At 27.6% G+C, this 20,686-nt stretch overlaps 1 protein-coding gene across 2 annotated transcripts in view; it reads left to right on the top strand.

Moving 5' to 3' along the window:
- The window catches only part of LOC127283685 (complexin), a 583,758-nt gene that overhangs the window by 468,627 nt on the left and 94,445 nt on the right, over positions 1-20,686 (top strand). The window lies entirely within an intron of this gene.

Raw genomic sequence — 20,686 nt, 5'->3', positions numbered from 1 at the left:
TATAATCTTTTATCCTATTCTCTGAATCAGGTATCAATTTTTCAAAATTTATGGATTCAATCATCAACTTGAAATTTTGATGAATCACACACACACAGACGCTTTGTGTACCTGCTGATCCTGCGCAGACACAATTTTTGGGTCGCAATTCAGCGAATTTCGACAAGCCAATTGGAAATTCAGGATACTGCTCCTTAAATTGATTATGCAACACTTTAATGTCTACAAGCAAAAGTCTTTTTTGTAGTATCATTTTTTTTCCATTCACTCTAGCGGAAACAGTATCTTTTTTACCTGGCATAATACGACTATTCTGATCACACTCGTAATAATCTTTAACTTTATCAATTGTTTCCTCAGGTAGTGTTTTACCAAGTTTTGATTCAGGTGTTGCCAAAACTCCACCATTCTTTCTCAAATGTTTGGCTTTCCTTGCTTGTCTCTCTGAAGTACCAAACTCTGACGCAATTTGTCGTACAGTCCAGCATTCAGGAGAAATTGTCAGTATAGACATGCGTAGAGGATCGTTCATTGGTAAAGAAGAAAATTTATCCTTTAGCCCCGTTAAAAGTTGCTCTAATTGTTCTTCTCTTGACAAACATTTCCGTTTACTCTCTGGCTCTTCTGTCAATGAATTATCAAAATCACTAGTGACAACACTTTTATTACATAATTTACGACATTGCGAGCAAATTCTTGCATTTTCTGGTACTTGAGGAAATTGTTTTAATAATGTCTTTGACATTATCCTTAAATCTGAACCTTTGTGATTTTCACGGTTTAAGGGGTTAATGCATCTATCTGCATGAAGCGGATAGTTAGAAGTTTTCTTTTCACCGCCTGACATGATGGAAATGATAATTTTGAAATTAAACAATTTCGAAAAGAAATTAAGAACTTTCAATGCAAAATTGAAAAAACTTACCTTTTGACAATTAAAATAAAAATGACAGAAGAAAGTCACTGAAAATAAACAAAAAAAGAACTAAAAATAGGAAAGAAAGTATCAGAAGAATGAAGAACAGAAAGAGAAGAATAAAACAATGATTTGAAAAAATGACTGGAGAAAGAAATGTAGAGATGAAAATGAAAAGTTTTAAAAAAATTTAAAAAGATATGACTGAGAAAAAAACGAAAAATAGAAGGAATAATGGAAAGGAAAAATGGAAAGGAATAGCTCTGAAAAGAACTGATTTTTTTATGTTTGAAATGCACAAGAATACCTACCTGCAAAAGTACACGAAAAATTCGTAATATTTCTGTATCGAAAGTCTCTCGTATTTATACGTTTCACAACGCATCTCGTTGATGAGAGAAATTACCTCATTTACGATTGCGCCACCATGCGGAAAATATAGAAAACGCGGCTCTTTAATGAAGGAATCGACCTTATGTACGATTTCGCCACCTCGCGGACAAAATAAGAGTTATATATTAAGAGCGCGAATATTTAAATTTGACGAAATCTTTACAAATAATAAAAAGCAAAATTATGTTAAATTATTAAATAGAAATTAATTCAAAATAATTAAAAAATTAAGTGATAAATAAAAATCACAATTTTCACAAACAAAACGGGTTCTTAAAATTATATGTTAGAATTTTCATTTCCAAGAGTTTCTTGTGAAATAATTTTCTTTTAGAGCAATTTTTATAACTCCAAATTATTATTAGAAACAATTTTCATTAAACAGTTTTTCTACATTATAGAATAATAATAATTCGGGCAAATGAAAATTATACACAAAAAAAAATTATTTTAATCAAATATAAAAGTACTTATCATTCAAATGTTTTTGCTTCCTCGTGGAGGAAGCTTTGCAGTCTTTTCGTTTATAAAATTTTTAAAAATGGTAAACATTTTTTTTAATTGAAAAATTTAAGGTAATATATAATATAATCGTCTTTCTTACGTCAAGACGAATCCATTGGTATATACAAAGTATAGATTCGATTAAAATTTAAAGAATTAATGAAAGTTAAAAAATCAAAATTTCACATTTTAGCTAAAAAATTTTGTGTTTTTTTAATTTCAAGTTAATAAATAAAATAATTTAATTCCTTGCATTGAAACGAATCAATTCGTATATATAATATAAAGTATATGTTACACCCAAAATGAATTAAAATTTTCTTACTTTTCCAAAAATTTTTATTAATTTAAATCAATTTTTAACTCGAAATATTTTAATTTAATCAATCGAATTAGAGAAATTTATAGCTTCCTCCACGAGGAAGCAAATTTTTTGCTTTACACAAGAAGGAAGCAAAATATTTATGAAATAAACATAAAGGACCCCCTCTTTGTTTAAGTTTCAACATAATCAATTTCTTATTTCTGACATCAGATTCGTAATCAGCGACCCCGAAAACCCCCGAGTAACAACTTTCAAACGAATTGGACGATTTTTTTAAAATTCGGCCGCCATATTGGATCCGCCATTTTGAATTTTTCAATTCTGACATCAGATTTGTAATCAGCTACCCCGAAAACCCCCGAATAATAAGTTTTAAGCGATTTGGACGATTTTTTTTTTAATTCGGCCGCCATATTGGATTCGCCATTTTGAATTTTTCAATTCTGACATCAGATTTGTAATCAGCGACCCCGAAAACCCCCGAGTAATAAGTTTTAAGCGAATTGGACGATTTTTTAAAAATTCGGCCGCCATATTGGATCCGCCATTTTGAATTTTTCAATTCTGACATCAGATTCGTAATCAGCGACCCCGAAAACATTAAAAACAACTATGACTTTAGAATTTAAAATTTTTGTCTTTAAATGAGACATTTTTTAACTTACGCATTTCCATTAATGATTGTTTATATTTGTTATAACAAAAGCATTATTATAAATTTTTTAATTTGCCACTCATTTTTTGAAAGTTTACATGTGTACGAACATTTTTATATATTATAAGTTTATTTATATTGCGTACAATTTTGGGCAGAGCTTTGGTCCGCTTGACGTGGAACATCCCATATGTATTTAAAGAAGTTTAATTTCAACAATTTATGTATGTATCTTTTAAAGTCTGATTATTAAGATTTCATTTAAGATACCTTCCATTCTTGTAATTTTAATGTCAGTAGTAAAAGCCGGCTTCAGTCAGACATAATTTTCAACATTCTTGTAATTTAAGTACAAGTAGTAAAAGTCAGTTTTAGTTATACATAAAGTTTTGAATTGATGACAAATTAGTACAAGTAGTTAAAGAAAGTTTTCATCAAATAAAAATTTTTCAAATTATTCTTTTCAATTTTAATTTCACGTTGTAAAACAAAATTTATTTCATTCAAATAATCGATTACTTCACTATTATGAAATAAAATATTTATATTTTTATGAAATAATTATTATTGAGTCAATTAAATTGTATTTATTTCAAATACATAAATTATTATGACTCACAACAGAAGAAGGTAATTATTTATATTGAAAACGTGAGTTTTATTATTTGGTTCCTCATATTCGGGATTTTTTGTCACGGAAGAATTTTGACTTTGTTTACCTGAAAAAAAAATTATACAAATGTTAATTTCGAAAAAAATTATTCTTATTTTAACTATTAATTGTTAGCACAACCAGCTAATTGATTTCAGCTAATGCATAGGGGAGACCGGGGCTGTTTGGCCCAGGGGTTGCTTGGCTCACTTGAGTTTATTCAAAAGTGTTAAGTTACATTAATTTTTCTCTTTATTCTGCTTAAAGTACTTGATGAACTGTAAGTTTGTACAAAATTTCATTAATATTTATTTGGAACGTAACGGGACATGCCCTTTCGTACAAAAGTACTCCTAAATCTAAAAATTACAATACTATATTTTACTAAATCTAGGTAGCCACTTAAGAATTAATATTCATTAATTATTGTGGAGTATAGATTAAAATAACTAATTTTTGCACTGCAAAGTAATTTTTTAACCTCTTCATTTTTTTGTGACATCTCTTTAAAAAATTAATTTTAGAAGAGCTCAAATATTAAGTTTTGAGCTCTATACATTTGTTATTAAGAAACAAAAAAAATTTTTTCATTTATATTAACAGTTTTTATAAAAAATTAATAAATATTTCAAAAGTACATTTGGGGTTAGGTGGCGCGCTTATCTGAAAATTTAGTTAAATATTAATAAAATGAAGTTGATTATATAAAATTTACACATTAATAAGCACCAATAACAATCCTATACAAAAAATTTAACCGAATAATGGTTTTTAAATATTCACAGCGTTATTATAAAAAAGAAAAATATTTTTTGGTAATTTTACGATTTCATTTAAATCAAATTTCATTTAATTTAAATGAAATTTTCTAATTTTTAAATTTAAAATAATTTTATTGTAAAATTACAAAACAAGACTTATTTCGTTAAGTCTTATATTATTTAAACTTTAAATCATATAATTTAATTTTAATTTCACTCCTGCGCAACCCCGGGCCGGGGTTGCTTGGCGCGCTTTGCACAGCTTCAAATAAAGTGGTATAAAAATAAAAGTATTAAATATATTTCAACTTTCTTTTTTTTTAATTAAAACTGATATGTTACAACAAGTTGTCTATAAATTAACTTTTTAAAAAAAGCAAAAATGAGTGAGTTACACAACAAAGAGTAAAAAGTGCGCCAAGTTACCCCGGTCTCCCCTACTTGCTGTTACAGCTTAATAACACAGGCACACAAAAAGTAAAATGTGGTTTGGCCAAGACACTATACTAGTCTATTTTCATGTATTTTTTCACGCTGAATCCGAATCCGAAGTCAAAATTATCAGATTGGCTTTTATTTTTGAGATAAACGCAAAAAACTGCTCAGAAAGAAAAATAAAATCAAAAAGTTAAAAAAATTTTGAATGTCACTGCGATAGTGTAATTCCATGTATTTTTCGTCGCTGAATCCGAATCCAAAGTCAGAATTGTTAGATTCGCTCAAATTTTTGAGATAATTGCAACAAAACGGAAGTAACAAAAAACTCAAAATACTCAAAATCAGTTTTTTGGAATTATCTTCAAAATTTGAGTCAATCTAACAATTCTGACTTTGGATTCGGATTCAGCGTGAAAAAATACATGAAAATGCACTATCGTAGTGTTTCGGCAAAAAAAATTATCTGTACCCCTAATTCAGAATTTTTATCAGTTATGGCGATTTTAGCTTAAAGAAATTTTTTTTTGCCGAAACACTACGATAGTGCATTTTCATGTATTTTTTCACGCTGAATCCGAATTCGAAGTCAGAATTGACAAATTGGCTCAAATTTTGAAGATAATTCCCAAAAACTGATTTTGAGTATTTTGAGTTTTTTATTACTTCCGTTTTGTTGCAATTATCTTCAAAAATTTTTTAACTTTTTGATTTTATTTTTCTTTCTCAGCAGTTTTTTGAGTTTATCTCAAAAATAAAAGCTAATCTGATAATTCTGACTTCGGATTCGGATTCAGCGTGAAAAAATACATGAAAATAGACTAGTATAGTGTCTCGGCCAAACCACATTTTACTTTTTGTGTGCCTGTGTAATTTTTCTCCATGTGTTAATAATAATTGATAGCTTAAAATACTCATAAATAGATTTCAAAATTAAGCAAAAAAAAAAAAATCGTTTTTTTTGAAAATTGTCAAGTTGGTGTAACCCCATAAAACGAGAGAATTTATTTTAATGTTGCTTTTTCGATACCCATTTATATATATTTATATACATATTTGCATTGAATTTATATAAAATGAAACAAGTTTCCAAAGTAATTGACAAGCACGGGAAATGCTTGCCATTTTGTTTACACTCAGTTTTGAATTTTCAGCAATATTATATACATATATGAATCGAGATATTGACAGAGTTTGCTTTAAACTGATATTGACAAGTTAAGTTTGCTTTATTCGCTTTTAGAGGAGTGCGGCATTGCATTTGGGATGTGAGGGAATTGGAAAGTTCAAGAGAGAAACTCTGTTTTGTATATATATATATATATATATATATATATATATATATATATATATATATATATATATATATATGTGAAAAGTATAGGTGTGCGTGTATGGTGCCGCGCGGTGGATTTAGGTGAATCAGTATCAACCAACTATACACCCTTCTCGGTATTATGTTACTTGTTTACTCACTAGTGTGGGGACATTCACTGCATTATTCAACAACTGCTTGTATTTATCAAATAGATAGCCCCTCTCGACTCCCTGCTGCTTCTGACACGCATTCACGAGGTCACTATCACCTTCTCTCACAAGTATATATAGTATACACGATATGTCAAGAAGTTGACGAGAGTAAGAAGTGAATTATCTCTCCACTTATTGATCAGAAACCTCCCCCTCTACACCCTCATCAAGGGGCAATATTCTTGCCATACATCAGGATAGATTTCCAGTTGATTTGATATACAGATAATTAATTTAGGAACGAGGAGGATGCAAGGAAAGAAACATTGACATTCCCTATGGAGGAACTCGCGATAAAATCAAGTAATATCGTACATTTTCACTTCGATAAATTGGCTCCTTTCATCTTCTATATATATATGGAAAAAAAATTAGATCGATGTGTTATTTGAAAAATGCTTTGAAAAAATACGAATTACTTATTTGATTTTAAATCCATTCACTGTAAATCATTTTCCCCTATATACTATAAATATTTTTCTTACAGTAGGATAAATAAATATTTAGTACACTAGAAAAAAAAAATTTATCATTCGCTTTTTTCTACTTTATTAAATTGAACATAAACGCTGTACATATCATTCTCCATTCTCTCCTAGAATCTAGTTTTCCATCAGCACATCGATCAAGAGGAAGTTTGTGTGTTCTACTACTACAATCAGCGTGTAATCTATGCCATTGATGATTCTTGCAAATGAGAAACGTTGAGGTTTCGTTCAAGAGAAAAATAAATATTTAATGAGATCCTATAGAAGAGGTAGGAAAGGACAGAAAGTTCGCCACTCTTGTGATGGATGCGTAGAATGGTCTGATAAATTAACTCCAACTCTAAGGGATATATATATGTGTATATATATAGAGAGAGATAGAGAGAGAGAGAGATGTATAGCAAAAAGGAAGAAGCTTTAGAGGAAGAAATACCAACTAAGAGAAGTGAGAATGTCAGAGAGGGAGAGAGAGAGAGAAGTGGAGAACAGGTCGAGTGGTGAATCTCGAGGTAGCTTCTGACAATAAATGGGGTAGAATGGGAAGGAGAAGGTGGAATTGCAGTTGGAAGGGTTGTAAAAGGTACATCACACAAGAGGAAATTATCGAAATAGCGTTAAATTTAAATGACTTTATTCTTACACCTTCAAGGGGAATTATCTCAATCTCCTCTCTTTAATCAATCCCTTCTATTTTCATCTATATCTTCTATTATTTATACATTATTTTTTTCTACTTTTATTTTTAACTTAGATTCCTTATTTCTGCATTAGGTATTCGATATATAATAGTCGAGGAACGATAAATTAAAGTTCAAGGGAATCTCTTATATATAACAACGTTCAGAGAGAGAGAAAAAAAAATATTTTTATCTTTTGATATAAAATTTATTTGTTTCCAAATAAATTGCTTCCTCATGAAGGAAAATAATTAATATTGATTAGAAAGATATAATTAAACAAAACGAACAATCCACTCAATAGTAAAAACCCACTTGGAAAGTTTCCCCGGAAAGTCCCTCGGAATTCCATCGGAGTTCCAAAGAATTTCCGATGGGATTCCGACGGAATTCCGATTAATTTTTTTTTTCAAAATTTTTAGAGTCCTAATTCCGTCGGAATCCCATCGGAAATTCTTTGGAACTCCGATGGAATTCCGACGGAATTACGTTGGAAGTCCCCGTTAAATAAATGTAAGCAATCCATTTTTGACTTCTGTTGATGTTCATGAACAAGCCCTTAAAAGAATAACACAAAAAATAAATACTAAAACCGTTAACATCTTAAAATCAAAATTCCTGGAAACTAGCATAATTTTTATCTTAAAACTATAGATTAAGTCAATTTTAAAACTTAAAATCACACACTCAAGGCTGAAATTCAGTAAAAATGATTCTAATATTAACGGTTTTAGTCAAAAATAAACTAAAAGTAAATATTATTTTTGTTAACGACGATATACGAAGGTATTTTTTTATTTATGTTTTATTTACATATTGTAAACGTAACTGACTTAAATTGATGCCATAATTTTTTTGTGTTATATTTAAAATTTTGTGACGTATAAAATTATCTTCGATCGATTTCAATACTAAAACGATCTATACATTATATTCGTAACCCTTAAACCACAACCGCAAGTGGACGATAATTCCTCATCGAAATTGATTCAATAAATTAAGTTGCTTATTAATCGAACCTATACTCAATTCATGTGATGAATATTGTATAATGTAGATGTATAAGTATATATATATATGGAAATATATCCATATCCTTATATACAAGTTTAATCGACGATCTTTTATCCATTTCCGCCTAAAATTCACACCTCTGAACTCTCTTGTAGAACACTGAGTGCGCACAGACCACCCACATTCTAATCCCAGTTGAGAGCAATTTAATTCCACCTCCGGCTCTCACTGGGATATGTGAATTTGATGTTATAAATCTACCGGCAACAAAACCATTCCCATAATTTTTGTTCAATACTCACGGGAGAAAAAGCGATTGTGGTAACGATATACCAGTGACAAAGGGACTTTTGATTTTTGTCTTTTTTTTCTATATATATATATATACTGTGAACTGTACAATATAGAGAAAATATTTATATCTGTCACTGATAATATTTAATCGAATGTGTATGGGACGTTCTTTGTCAACCGGACCACCCCATCTCTCCATAATTGGTTTAATTTAAAAAAATTTTATAATATTGGAAAAATTAGCTTGGAATGTCTACTTTTTAATCCCGTTGGGCGCTTTTTGAAATTCAAAATGGCGACTTAAATATGGCGCCTAAACGACATAAAAAACACAAAAAATCCACTAATATGATCTATATTATTGTTTAAAGCTTCACATACGACGATAAAAATAACCACAACATAGTTTACTTAAAAACTGATAACGTATCTCCATTCAAAATTCAAAAATTCAAAATGGCGGATTAAATATGGCGTATAAAATTAAAAATTGAGCTAGACTCGTGAAAATTACTACTTGGGGGTTTTCGAGGTCGCTGATTACGAATCCGGTGTTAGTTTTCAAAAATTCAAAATGGCGGATCCAATATGGCAGACAAAAATTGAAAAATTGTTTAGATTCGACTGAAACTTGTTACTCGGAGGTTTTTGGGGTCGCTGATTACGAATCCGTTGTTAGTTTTCAAAAATTCAAAATGGCCGATTCAATATGGCGGACAAAAATTGAAAAATCGTGTAGATTCGATTGAAACTTGTTACACGGGGGTTTTTGGGGTCGCTGATTACGAATCCGGTATTAGTTTCCAAAAATCCAAAATGGCGGATCCAATATGATGGACAAAAATTAAAAAATCGTTTAGATTCGCCTGAAACTTGTTACTCGGGAGTTTTTGGGGTCGCTGATTACGAATCCGTTGTTAGTTTTCAAAAATTCAAAATGGCAGACTTAAAATAGTAGCCCAAAATTTAAATAATTGAGTTAAACCCGTGAAATTGTTTACTCGGGGGTTTTCGAGGTCATTGATTACGAATCTGCGGTTACTTTTTAAAAATTCTAAATGGCTGACCAAAAATCCAAAAAATTGAGCTAAACTCGTTAAAATGTCTACCTAAGGGTTTTTCAGGACAATCTTTACGAATTCATCGTTACTTTTTAAAAAATCAAAATGGTAAATCTAAAATGGTGGACCAAAATATAAAAAATTGATCTAACTTTTATATATTGAACGTAAAAAAGTGCCATTTGAACTTATCAAATACAACGACAGAAAACTTTTTATGGAAATTACTTGAGGATTATTTAATTAATAATCACAAGACTAGCTTAATTTTTTAATTCTATCCACCATTTTGAATTTTAAATAGAGATTTGTCATCAACCATTTAAAAATTTTTTAAAACTGACATCGGATTTGTAATCAGCGACCAAAAAACCCCTATGTGGACATTTTTACAAAATTAGCTCCATTTTTTAAATTTTTTGGTCCGCCATATTAGATCCGCCATTTTGAATTTTTGAAAACTAACACCGGATTCGTAATCAGCTACCTCGAAAACCCCCAAGTAGTAATTTTCACGAGTCTAGCTCAATTTTTAATTTTATCCGCCATATTTAATCCGCCATTTTGAATTTTTGAATTTTGAATGGAGATACGTTATCAGTTTTTAAGTAAACTATGTTGTGGTTATTTTTATCGTCGTATGTGAAGCTTTAAACAATAATATAGATCATATTAGTGGATTTTTTGTGTTTTTTATGTCGTTTAGGCGCCATATTTAAGTCGCCATTTTGAATTTCAAAAAGCGCCCAACGGGATTAAAAAGTAGACATTCCAAGCTAATTTTTCCAATATTATAAAATTTTTTTAAATTAAACCAATTATGGAGAGATGGGGTGGTCCGGTTGACAAAGAACGTCCCGTATACAGATATAATAATTATTGCTTTTTTCTCGGGAACGATGAGGCTATTGTACCTTTTTGAATTATAAATGCAAATATTTCAACAATAAAATATAAATTTTTTTTTTGTTCAAAGCTTGAAAGTATGCTTTTGACAATTCATTTTTAATTTAAATTTTATTACATAAATTCGACGTCTCCCGTTCATATAATAGTAACTCAAATGTCAGAACTATATAATCGTAACTCGGAGCTCAGTTCAATATAAACGTAGTTAATTTTCAGAAGAATATAATCGTATCTCAAAGATCAATTCTATATAATTGTATCTCAAAATTTCTTACTATATAATCGTATCTCAAAACTCAACGTAATTATTATAATTATTATTTAAGCTTTCGTAAAATAAAAATAAATTAATAATCTTATCTTCTAATAAATCTGTAAAAAAAGATATTAAAAGTTAATTTTTATTTAAAGTACACAAAATTTTTTAAAATAAATATTCTTGTTTATAACTAAATATACTGGTGAAAATCGATGTTTCAGAATCCATTTGAAAAAATAATTTTTTTTAATAAAATTAGTGCATTGCAGAATTTTTTCGACACAAAATTAATTTGTGTAGAAAAAGCATTAAATTTAAATAATTATTTTATTTTATATCTTTTATAAACAAAAAATCATTTTTTTATAATAATTATAATAATTACGTTGAGTTTTGAGATACGATTATATAATTGATCGTTGAGATACGAATTTATTCTTCTGAAAATTAACTACGTTCATATTGAACTGAGCTCCGAGTTACGATTATATAGTTCTGACATTTGTGTTACGATTATATGGACGGGAGGCGTCGAATTTATTTCCTTAGTTTTCTTACAAAAAAGACAAATCGGAAAATTCTTGTTTAAAGCAATAAAAATCGAAAATAGTAGAATCCTGGTTTAAACAATTTTTTTAATTGTATTGATGTAAATATAGAAAATAGTAGAATCTCTGTTTGAATTTTTTTTGTGTTGATTCCACAAATTCTGACCCATTTTATTTATTAAGAAAAGTGCCTAATATAGATAATATAATAAAAATTAATAAAATACAATAGTTAATATAATATGCATTCATTTTTTTTTTTTTTTTTTGTGAAAAATTATTTATAAAACTAATAAACTCTTTTATTTATGTTACAGGTAAGCCAGTGAGAATTTTGAATTCAATTATAATAATTCATCCGACAAAAAAGGTAAAGTTTGCACTTTTTATACATATTATATGTTTGTTTTAATTAAAAATTTAGCATGCTTTTTTTTATATATAAATATAAATTTACTTTAATCCGCATTCAATATAAGGTAAAATTTGATAGAAAATTATAAATATTTAAATTAAATTGAAATTTACAAAATTCTTTTTTTTTTATTTCCAATATATATTATTTATTGTTGGCAATTTTATGAAGTACTGAAAATATTTGCTCTCAAAATAAAACAAAAATAATGTGAGAGAAAATTCAAAGCTTATATATGCAATTGGATTATATTTTCATTTTAGAAAAACTATATATAGATGAAACGGATTGTTGTCGAATGTATTAAACTGTGCGACTGCACTTGGAAAAGTCCAATACAATCAATAAGGAAAAAAAAAAGAAATTGACTTTAGAAATAAAATTGGCTTTCGAAAAAAATGTATATATGTAACGCTCGACGTTGAAAGGGACCTTAGCTGCAAAAAATTTTAGGTTATGTTTAGTAACAGTTTTACCTTAATTAAACATTTATTTTTAATTATTTATATGTAAAATTAAAATCAGTTTTTATTGAATCTTTTGGATCTAATGAAAACTTAATCAGTGGTTTGTATTAAGAGTTGATTATCGTTCTATAACATCACTAACAAATACAAACATAATCTAAAATTTGTTTGCAGCTAAGTCCCCTTTCACTGTGGAGCGTTACAGATATTTTTTTAAACATAACATTATTATTATTTTTTTTATTATTTATAAATTAAAAAAATTTCATTCTTTAAATCGCTATCCACAAAATATTCTTCTAATAGAGGGCAAAATCATTGTATATTTCTATATAACTAAAATTCAAGGAATTTCATAAACTCCTCAGTGAATTCCAGAAATGTCTTCTCAATTCAAGTTCTTTACAAGAAATTCATGAGTCTAGGAACTATTTGTGAAATTCTCTCTATTCTCTATTTCAATTTTCGATATTTCTATATTGTATAATACTTTTCGCACACAACTTGTTTTTCACATTCTATGTAATCATAAGGGAAAAAGCTATTCTCACATCAATAACCAAAAATTTAAAAATTTTAGATGTTAGACAATATAAAAATATAATTTTTTTTTATTTGAAATATATTAATCATATAAATTTTTTTTATCTTATATCAAATGGTTTTTAATATAAGAGGGTTATAAATTATTTTTAACGTTATGACCGTATACTTTAAAATGATGAATATAGGGTAAGTGCATCAATTACCGAAGGTACTCCAATTGTTGAGATTCATAATTTTCTTTTTGATATATAAATATTATATTGTAGAAAATTTAAGAAACAAAGAATAATTGCAAAATAATATTTATATTTCCATTTTTATTAAATTGATTTATTTTTATTATTTCCATTTTACAAAATGAACAAGAAAACTAAATTTTTTTTAAATGTTTTGCTCTGATCCTTAAAATTGTTTCCAAGTTGAAAAAAAATACACGTACTTTTTTTAAAAATCGGATCATTTGTATGGATTACTTAAAAATACTTACTTCACTTTAAATAAAAATGTCCCTGCAAAAACTGTAGTTTAAGCTGACAGATAGCGATCATTTGAATGTTTATTAAAATTAGCGTCAAATGGAATAAAGTATAACGATTTTAATTATATAAATATCATATTATTGGTTTAGGATTTTTTTTATGAAAATTACGATTTCGAAATCTTGAATTTAAGTTAATGCCAATTGAAGTAAAAATTTCTTTGAGATCTGACACTTTTACAATATAAAATATATAAATCCTACACTTTAATTCTGGACGAAAATCACTTGAAAATAATTAGTATTTGCTTTATATTCTATAAAAATATTTTCATATTGCTCTCTAAATTTATCGAAGAAAATGAATTCCAAAATCGTCGTTTTCTTCATTAGTTTTGACATTTAACCACTCTCTAAATCTGAATCAGTCATATTTCACTGATTAGCAGTAGAAATCTACTAATTGCCATAGCGAGAATTTAGTAACTGATAAAAAAATTTAAACAGCAATATGAGAATATTTTTATAGCAATAAAAAGCAAATATATTGATTATTTTCAAAATGGTTTTGATCCAGAATTAAAGCATAGGATTTTTACTTTATGTTGTAAAAGTGTCAAATCTCAAAGAAATTTTTACTTCAATTGTCATTAATTTAAACTCAAGATTTCAAAATCGTATATTTCCTAAAAAATCTTCTGACTTTAAAGAACTATAATTTTATATCTATATCATTAAAAGCGTTTTACTGCAGTCCATTTGATGCTAAATTTTATAAACCTTCAAATGATCTCTATTTGACAGCTTTAACTGAAGTTTTTGCAGATATATTTTTATTTAAGGCAAGGTCCAAGTGAGGCAGCGCCATCTACATTGAAACTAAAATTTTGGAAAATTTTCAACAACCTTTTCTTGAAAACAAGAAGGTAAAATGCTTTTTCCTTTATGGATAATTGATTATTGGCAAGATATACACCAGCTAAAACTTTTATTGAGTTAAAATAATAAAAAAAATTTCATGTCAATAAATTAAATATGAGCACTTTTTTCACAAAAACTGTAACAGTACTTTCTCAGAAATTACAATCAAAAATGCAATTTCCATTTGGAAAATTAATAAACGCTAAAAAATACACGACCTAAGATTTACCAATCACGAAAATAACAAAAAAAAGTATTTTAACATAACATATTTTACTCATTATGACAGCCGTTTGGCAGGTTATATATGTCACCAGACGTTTCGCAGTTTTGCCGAAAGGAGGAGATTGGCGCTGTTGCTAACCACCTGAAATACATAATCTACCAAAGGGCTGTCACAATCAGTAAAGCAGTATCAATATGTTAAATATTTAATAAAATTTTTTTTTCTTATTTTCGTGATTGGTAATTCTTAGGTCGTTTATTTTTTAGCATTTATTAATTTTCCAAATGGAAATTGCATTTTTGATTGTAATTTCTGAGAAAGTACTGTTACAGCTTTTGTGAAAAAAGTGCTCATATTTAATTTATTGACATGAAATTTTTTTTATTATTTTAACTCAAAAAAAGTTTTAGCTGGTGTATATCTTGCCAATAATCAATTATCCATAAAGGAAAAAGCATTTTACCTTCTTGTTTTCAAGAAAAGGCTGTTGAAAATTTTTCAAAATTTTAGTTTCAATGTAGATGGCGCTGCCTCACTTGGACCTGGCCTTAAAGTGAAGCGAGTATTTTCAAGCAAGCCATATAAATGTACTGAAATTTTTTTGACATCAGTGTAAGAAGTTTTTTTTCGAAATTGGTAAACTTTAAAAATTTTGCATCACGTACGTATGCACGGAGAGAAATAGATGGTACGGGGTACTACCTAGATAGTATCAGGTACCATATTTGATCTTACATATACGGACAGCTATCTAGATTCTATCAGTTACTATCCAGATTGTACGGAGTAACATTTTGATTGTAGTGGGTAACATAATCATATTTTTTGTAACATCTTTGATGGTATATACCGAGTAGCATAACGATGGTACCGGATAACATCTACTTTTAACAATCAAAATCTTACCATCCATTTCCTCAGTGTGATATTATCATGATATTTTAAAATCTTTGTTAGTAAATTATAATTCCATTTTGATTTTCAAAACATAGTAGATCCACGGCATCATTAAAATTCACAACTAATATTAAAATTGCATTCGATTCAAATCTCATTAATCTCGTTGTATTTTTTTTATTTTTAAAAAGCATTTTCTTCAATACATCACAAATTATTGATAAAGAAACTTAAATCCTTTAAGCTATCTAAATCGGTTTGTAATCGGTTTGAGTCTTATCTTAAATTTAGACTGCAAAAAGTAATTGATGGAAATGAAGATTATTCCAGATTGGGATAGGGTTAAGTGAGGTGTACTTCAAGGTACCTCACTTTCTTCATTGTTCTTTAATTTATTTGTAGCACATTAAACAATATTTAATTATAATAAATTTAGTTATTAGGAGAGAGGGCCCCAAAATGGACATTTGGTACAAAAATTTTCGTATAAGTTTACATCGCCTCGTGATTTTTTGTTACTATTGTAGTTTGTTTAGATGAAGCTTTTTATATAAACAAGAAGCGAAAAGAATTATTTTTCTTTAAATGTTGAGAAAAATTTCACACTAAACATTTATTTAATCGGGACATTTAAATATCTTTATACACAATTTTCACTAAACATTGCAATTAAATATTCCGATAATTTCAAATAAATCTTTAGGAAATCTTTATGACAGTTTTGGTGCTTTGGGAAAAGTTTCGATAATATCACAGAAAATTATAAGGTATTAAAATAAGCTGCAACGCTTATTATTTTAATCTAATTTTGCTTATTTTAATACTAAAATGGATTAAAATAAGCAAAATTTGATTAAAATAATAAGCATTGCAGCTTATTTTAATGCATTTTAATTTTCTGTGATATTTTCATACTTAAAAATCGATTAATGTATCCATAAACGATTTCAGAAAATATGAAAATAAGTCACTCTCGTTGATACTCTGTGTTGTCATTTTATATAGAAAAATTTGTATTCCATTGAAATAGGTTATGTTGCATTCTAGCAGAATAAACTCGCGTCATTAACGGGGCTAGACTACCATCAACGAATCCAGTGGTGGCGCCAGCTAAAGTTAAACTTTCACGATTAATTTCCACATAGGCCCATATTAACCCTTCGTCTGTAAACGTAGATCATTTGTGTCCCAGCCAAAATTGTTTTAGTTTTTTATTTTCTCCATTTGTTTATAAAAAATAAATGCAACAATAATTTTTTTTTTTACATTTTTATGATTAATACACCTTAAAAGAAGTAATCTTCATTCTAGAGGATTCCTCTAAATGTAATGCATATTTTCCTCTTAATTTTGGTATTAAAAGTATTAATCTTAATATTTAGAAGGATTTTCCTCTCGAAAAAATCCTCTTAAAGGAAGAATAATATTCTAATATTTTGACAAGTTGAAAATAACCGTAAAAAATTTCTTGCTTTTTGCTGAGCATCAATACATTAGATTTAATTACAATAATAATAAAAAATGCTATAGCCAGTTGCAAATATCAAACAAGTTCGACGCAAATATTTAAGAAAATTAGTAAAAAATGAAGATTCATCGAGAGGTTATATTTTCTGTATTTATACCTCCATTTAATATATCCACCCAGATTTAAATCATTTAGTAAATCTTCGAGTCTCTTTTCCATTTTGGTCTTTCGATTTATAACACAACACTATTATGACAAAATACGAAAATTGACAGTTTCGAAAAACAAAAGCGCAAATGTCAAACAGGAAAAAAATGTAATCGATATCATGTATTTACTTTTCCTTTTTTCAAATATACTAAATTTAAACAGGAAAATCGTAATTGAAGAGGAAAATGCAAAATGGTTAGTCCACTGACTTTCGTCTAATAGTGGTTGCGACCAAATTTTTAAAAAATCTAGTTCTAATATATGTGAAACTCGATGATTCCCTGAGTTCATTAACCATAATATTATCTCTCTTAATTTGAATCAGTGAAATTTCACTGGTGAAATAGCTAGAAGTCGGTTACTGAATCATTTAGTGAAATTTTCACTGAAAATCAGTCATATATCACTGATTTCCAGTGAAAATTTCACTAAACGAATCAGTCAATCTGTATTATCGGTAATCGGTAAAACAGATTGACTGATTCATTTAGTAAAATTTTCACTGGAAATCAGTGATATATGACTGATTTTCAGTGAAAATTTCACTAAATGATTCAGTAACCGACTTCTAGCTATTTCACCAGTGAAATTTCACTGATTCAAATTAAGAGAGATGGTAAAAATTTTATTCCCTTTAAAAATATTAAATATCAAAAGTAGGAGGTTCACAATGTGATTTTGTAACCTTAAATTTTTCAATTTTTTTAAAAACGCTATTATTAAAAAACTATTAAAAATTAGATGTTGGAACTCACCAAAAACATTAATCACTTTATTCTGCACAGAGGAACGAAAGAATTATTGCAAAAATTTATTATTTTTGGATGATATACGATTTTTAAAAAAATTTTATTTAAATATTCTCAAGATTTTTATTTACTTATAACTTTTTTGTCGGTGCTCCGAAAAAATTGAGGTTTTGCACAAAAATATTTTATAATATTCTTTACCTTCTATTAAAATCTTACAAAGGTGTTTTGCTTCGTTTTGGAGATATTAATTTTCAAAATTTTTTATTTAAAATGGTTAATTAAAAGACTTGAAGTTAACTAACCAATTTCCAAATGCTCCATTTTTTATAAAAATATATATTAAAATGTAGAGATTTGAAATTGGTCAGTTAACTTCAAGTCTTTTAATTAATCTTTTACATAAATTTTTTTTTAAATTAATATCTCCAAAACGAAGCAAAACACCTTCGTAAGATTTTAATAGAAGGTAAAGAATATTATAAAAAAATTTTGTGCAAAACCTCAATTTTTTCGGAGCACCGACAAAAAAGTTATAAGTAAATAAAAATCTTGAGAATATTTAAATAAAATTTTTTTTAAAATCGTATATCATCCAAAAATAATAAATTTTTGCAAAAATTCTTTCGTTCCTCTGTGCAGAATAAAGTGATTAATGTTTTTGGTGAGTTCCAACATCTAATTTTTAATAGTTTTTTAATAATAGCGTTTTTAAAAAAATTGAAAAATTTAAGGTTACAAAATCACATTGTGAACCACCTACTTTTGATATTTAATAGGGGTATGCGGTACAGTTGTTGCCCCCCTCACAGTGATTGCCACCATTACATTACAAACAGAAATAATAACGAAATTTACATATAATATTTTGTTTTATTTATTTATATAAATTCTACAGAATATTCTGCTAGTAGTGTAAAAAGATTTTTATTCTTCGACTCACTATTATGAAAATAATAGCGTTTTTCGAGAACAGTGTCCTTAGCTCTTTGAAATTTTGTCAATTTAGTTGTAAATTTGCAAGGTTAGTGGTGATACTTTCTTTGACTTTTTAACGAAAAAATTATACATATCATTATTATTTTTTAATTATATGCATGAAAATAAGTTTAATAATAAGTAAAAAAATTTGTTTTAACGTAATTTGACTCGATTTACAGAAAATTATAGAGAACAACTACTATCTTGCAATTAATAACAAATAACAGTCATTGCCCTCCCCGGGCAATGTTTAATTTTTGGTTATTATGTCATTTTTCAGTGATTAACCGTTTATTTTCAAGACTTTTTTGAGATAAGTATTTTTAATTTTTGGACGATTTTTCATATTTGGTGAATTAATTTTTTAAAATAAAGATGTAATTAGAGCCGCAGCATGTATTAGAATGATTTGTAATATTTTATTAACAATTTTTTAATATGAAGTATGATTTTAGGCTATCGAAAAAATGCCGAAGGTAAAAAAAGGTAAAAAAAGCAATGAAAAACTTCAAAATCATGTAATCATTATATCAAATCAAAATAGCCAAAAATAATTTTTATTTTTACAATTGAGTCAGATTCGACAATTTTCCCAATTTTTTAGGTTAATAGTATTATTTACACTTAAAAGTCATATTTAATGAATCTTATTATTGTTAATAAAAGAAAATTATTTTAAAAATTACTTCTTCTTTATTAATTTCAAATTATATTCATTCTTTAATAAATTATGCAAAATTTATAATTTACATTACTATTTTATGTCTAGTGGGCAATCATTGTAAAATTGATGGTCAATCACTGTAAAAATAATGACAATCACTATTTTTTCTGTCATGTGAAGATTTTTTTATTTTTTTAAAATTTATACTAATATTAAATAAACAATTTATTATTATTTTCAGATTAATGGAATATTTTAATTCCTTTACAAATGGTTTCATTTCTCATTTCGATAATTAAACATTTGTAATTTGTATAAATATATCCCCTTTTTGCTTATACTGCACGGAGAAAAAAGATTTCTTTTATAAAGTAACTTTTACTACTTTCAGAGTAAAACTGGACCAACTCGAAGTTTCTGCGCATCTCTGGCAATTTTTACTCCAAAAATAGTAAAATTTACTCTAGAAATAGTAAAACTTACTACGGAAACAGTAAAATTTACTACAGAAATAATAAATTTTACTATTTTTGGAGTAAAAATTGCCAGAGATGCGCAGAAACTTCGAGTTGGTCCAGTTTTACTCTGAAAGTAGTAAAAATTACTTTTTCTTTTTCTCCGTGTGGCAATTACTGTACCGTTTACCCCTATTTTTAAAGGGAATAAAATTTTTACCATAATGTTATGGTTAATGAACTCAGGGAATCATCGAGTTTCACATATATTAAAACTAGATTTTTTTAAAATTTGGTCGCAACCACTATTAGACGAAAGTCAGTGGACTAACCCAAAAGTACTCTTTTTGTCATTGTTCCATTACAACAAAGAATAAAAATATTCTACAGTCAAATGGAATATTCGTATTTTAAGAGGAAATATTTAGAGGATTTTAGAAGAGGAATTTTTCTCTAAATTTAAGATTACTTTTTTTTGGGTGTATATGAAGTTGAGAGTTGTAAAAAGTACCATGAGAATTTTTTTTTGAGCACATTAACACATTTAAAACACAGTGAAACATATTAATGACCTAAGTTTACAGACGAAGGGTTAAAATGTTACTTTATTAATTCATCTTTACCACCAACAATTTTTATTTCATCATTTCCCGTTATCCGAAATATCAAGAATAGCAAAATAAAAAAAATTGCAAACCAAACAAAAATTTTTTTTTTTTCAAAATGTACTCACTGATTTTTCATCAGCGAATAACCGATTGGCCGCGATTATCGAGATCAATTTGAAA

Source organism: Leptopilina boulardi, unplaced genomic scaffold (assembly GCF_019393585.1).
Source record: "Leptopilina boulardi isolate dan_hultmark-lab unplaced genomic scaffold, ZJU_Lbou_2.1 LbouV2_310, whole genome shotgun sequence".
NCBI classification, from domain to species: Eukaryota; Metazoa; Arthropoda; class Insecta; order Hymenoptera; family Figitidae; genus Leptopilina; species Leptopilina boulardi.
Note: the sequence above shows the minus strand (reverse complement) of the source record. Positions and strands in the feature narration are given on the sequence as shown.